Source organism: Hibiscus syriacus, unplaced genomic scaffold, assembly GCF_006381635.1.
Source record: "Hibiscus syriacus cultivar Baekdansim isolate YM2019G1 unplaced genomic scaffold, ASM638163v2 tig00111741_pilon, whole genome shotgun sequence".
In the NCBI taxonomy this organism is placed as follows: Eukaryota; Viridiplantae; Streptophyta; class Magnoliopsida; order Malvales; family Malvaceae; genus Hibiscus; species Hibiscus syriacus.
The window spans coordinates 2,208,417-2,212,672 of record NW_024063166.1 but is presented as its reverse complement, the minus strand read 5'-3'; positions in this window follow the sequence as shown (position 1 = coordinate 2,212,672).

The following is a 4,256-nucleotide window of genomic DNA, read 5'->3' as shown; positions in this document are numbered from 1 at the left end:
CGAACTAAGTAAAAAACTTTGGAAATCGCTTTCTCATTTTCGAAAATCATATGAAAACATCCTGTCTGAAGGTCTTATGGATGGCCCGAAGGACTTATAATCTTGCTCAAAACACTTATAGATGACCCGATAGATTTAAACATCATGCTCGAAAGATTTACTGATGGACCGAAGGACTCTCTAAGTAAGAACTTTGGAAATCGTTTTCTTACTTTTCGAAAAAGTCAGTATTTGAGAAAATATTTAAATGAGAAACTTTGGAAATTGCTTTCTCATTTTCGAAAATCATGTGAAAACATCCTGCCCTGAAGGTCTTATGGATGGCCCAAAGTACTTATCATCTTGCTCGAAACACTTATAGATGACCCAAAGGATTTAAACATCATGCTTGATATACTTATTGATGTCCTGAAAGACTTACTAAGTAAGAAAATTTGGAAATCATTTTCTTACTTTTCAGAAAAGTCGGTCTTTCAGAAAAGATTTTAATTATAAACTTTGGAAATGGCTTGCTCATTTTCAAAAATCATGTGAAAACATCATGCCCGAAGTCTTATGGATGGCCAAAATGACTTATCATCTTGCTCGAAAGACTTATAGAAGACCCGAAGGATTTAAAGATCATGCTCAAAAGACTTACTGATGGCTTGAAGGACTTACTAAGTATAAAACTTTGGAAATAGTTTTCTTACTTTTCAGAAACGTCAGTTTTTAGAAAAGATTTAAATGAGAAACTTTGGAAATAACATTCTTATTTTTTGAAAATAATGTGAACACATCCTGCCCGATCATCTTATGGATGGCCCGAAGAACTTATCATCTTGCTTGAAAGACTTATAGATGACTCGAAGAATTTAAACATCATGCTTGAAAGACATACTGATGGCCTAAATGACTTACTAATCAAGAAACCCTTGAAAATCAAGCTTAGTTTCTTAAAAACTTTCTTTTACATTTATGGTAACACCCCAATTTAGGGGTATATTATAGGTTTTTGAAATTGGTAGTTAGTTTTAGAAAAGTGTAGTAATTCGGGGACCAAACTCATAAATTACCCATTTTTCTTTAAGTGAGAATTATAAACCATATTCCTAGTAAATTATACTTTTCCCAGATTCTTTTTCCCAAATCCCTCCCCCATCAACCCTTATTTGAACTCCAATTTCTCCACCGTCCGACCATCGTTCATTGATCTGAAACCACCAATAGATTCACCATTGAATGAAGAACAAAACCCGACCCCTATTCTGTCGTGAATCGACGTTGTTCGCCGGAAGTTTCGTCAGTTTTAACTCAATCTTCGTTAGTTTTCCATCGATTTAGGTCAATCTAGCCACTCGTATTCGAATCTTCCTGCACCATCGTGTTACTTGCATCGTTCTGAGTCTACTGGTGTCCTTCTTGTCTCTATCGTCACCGACGCGTGAGGGGGTGAGGAAGTTAAAGTTTTTGACATTTTAAAATCGAGTTCTCCACCGTTCAAAATTGTGAAGCAAGCTTGGAAAATGTCTCCAAATCCCTTAAAATAATTTTAGAAATTTTTATGGAATTTTTCCGACCTCCTAGGCTGCCGCACGCATCGCACGCACCGCTCCCTGAGAGTGGGCGTCGTCTGTTATCCATGGGATCCATTTGAGCCGAGCCATGCCATTTGAGTCGAGCCAAGCAGTTTGAGTCGAGCCGAGCCACGTGGACCGAGCCGTTGACTGTTGAGTTTCATTGACCGTTGACTGTTGACCGTTGACCATTGACTGTGACCAAAAAGTATAAATTTTTGAAAAGTTATATTTTATATTTTTTGACGTCATAAGTCCAATTCTGAAGTCGTTTCGTCAAATTTGAATCCGATAAGTTATTTTTCACTAATTAATCACCCAATTTGATTTGTTTTTCGTAATTAAGCTTTGTTCTTTATGAAATTTATGTTGTTATGTATTTGAGGAATTATTGGAAGTTGAATTAAAAATCGAGGGCATTCGAATATAAATTAAATTGGCGATCGATATGGAACATAAATTGAGGTAATACATTACTACCTTTTCATGCTTTATGAAACATGTTGGTAGTGGTAAATGCATGAATAAGAAAAGGTTTGGTCTCATATATGTAGTTAATTAATTTATACACTTGATCCAAATAAGGTAAAAAATTTGTAACTGAATATGGCTCAAATGACTAATACAAGAAAGTGAAGACCATTAGAATTATATTACAAGTTATGTGAGTAAATGATAGAGCAATGAATTCATGGATTTGTAAATTATAGTTTGTCTCATTAAAGGTTAAAAGGTACTTGGATGAGAAATTATGTGAATACTTTAGTTATGTAAAATTATTAAAATACCCTTATGTTGTAAAAAGATAACAATTGTCCTTGGAAGTTGGATAAGAACTTTGTAAAGACATATTAACCTGATGAAACTACTGATGTGCATAGAAAATACTAGTTTTGTTTAGAAAATCAAGATAACCGATTTTTAAACCCCAATATGGCTTGTACAAGATACTAGAATTTTGAATTAAATAATACGATCAGACGAAAGGAAATGATTGAAATACATTGGATCTATAAAATGACCAAAATACCCTTATGGCCTAGTATAAGTAAATGTCTTGGATTAATTAAGGAATCCAAATAAACATGAATGTTGTATTGTGCTTAAAAGTTATGGAACACAACTTAAGTAGGTCAACCAAATTCAATACTATCTATGTACCTGAATGGTATACATACCACTTGAATGCCCATTCATCTCCTTAAGTTTTGATCGATGATAATTCTAGAAGTACTTAGCTCAACTCAATGCTAAAACATAGTTGGTATTAAGAATTGGATATTCGTGAGACAAATCAACCACGAATACCAAAATAACTTTATTATTATGACCAAATTGAACTGAACGAAAGCACAATATGTATCCAAAATTTAAAAATGTTCGAATTACTCTGAAAACTCTAAAGTGACTCGGATAAAATTGACTACTAAATAAAATAAGTAACCTCAATGACTTAGGATTAAATGAGTAACTTGAATAAGTATGGAAACGTTGATGAAATTACCTGATGTACTGTCCCCATGGGTTGTAAACCATAAATCAAGTATGTGAACATTTTCCTAATATTGTTGCAATAAGGGAATAAAATAAAGACCATTCGATTATATGTTCGTCTCCTTAAGATATATTTAGTGATGATTCTGAAGGTGATCAATGGACAAGAATTGTTAGTATTAAAGAGTGAATACCCTGGAAGGGCATTGAATGGACAGGTCGACATGCATTAGTCTGGGAGTTGTATAGGTTGAGTTGTTTAATAATCCAATCGATCGACATAGATTGTGAATGTCTGAACACGTAAGTAACGCAAAAGGAATCACTTTTAGTAAACTTGAATCATATTGGAATTTTAAAGTGTCAACTTTAAATGTCTGATTAGATCGATTAGTAATTGATTCCTTTCAATAGGACCTCGTTCCTGGAATCTAATCAAATAACATCAATTTCATGATATCCATTGTCATAACTACCAAGTGTATCTAAAAAATACTTAGACCCTCTAGTGTGTTCCTTATGTACTATATAATTGGTTTATCTATTTGAAATGTGGAACAACAAAATCTATGGTTACTATTTTATTGATGCACCGACTTACTGATGATGGCTTATGGACTATGTCTGATTATCAGTTGTCACTGGTATATGATCACGAAGATTACGGATTTTATGAAAATTCTACTTACTGTACAAATTGTATCTTGAGATACCGATTTTGGGTAGGATTGGAACATAGAGGTATAACTCTGATTAAGATGGTAAATATTTACGTACCTAATGTGAATCTTGGGTAGGCTCTACGACCCCAATATCATTATTGGGTAGGCTATGCGACCCTGGGATTTTTCTTGGGTAGGACCCGTGGCCATGAGATCATTCATTGATAGGCCCTACGACCTTTAGATCTTTCTTAGGTAGGCCCCGTGGACCAGAGAATTTTCCTGTGTAGGCCCATAGGCCCCAAGATGCTCCCTTAGGTTGGATCCCTTTTCTGTGTGTTTAGGGTAAGCCCGTGGACGCAGTTATGGGGAACTGCATAATGGAGTTTGGTTGGAGAGTCCCGTTATGGTTTTAAAATATTTATGGTTTTAAAAGATTTACATCTTTTCACTGGTTTTAATTGGAACACACTAGACATCCTATTCGACCCCCTAAAAATGTGATACTATGAATGCTTCATATGAGCTGAGATCTTCATGGTTT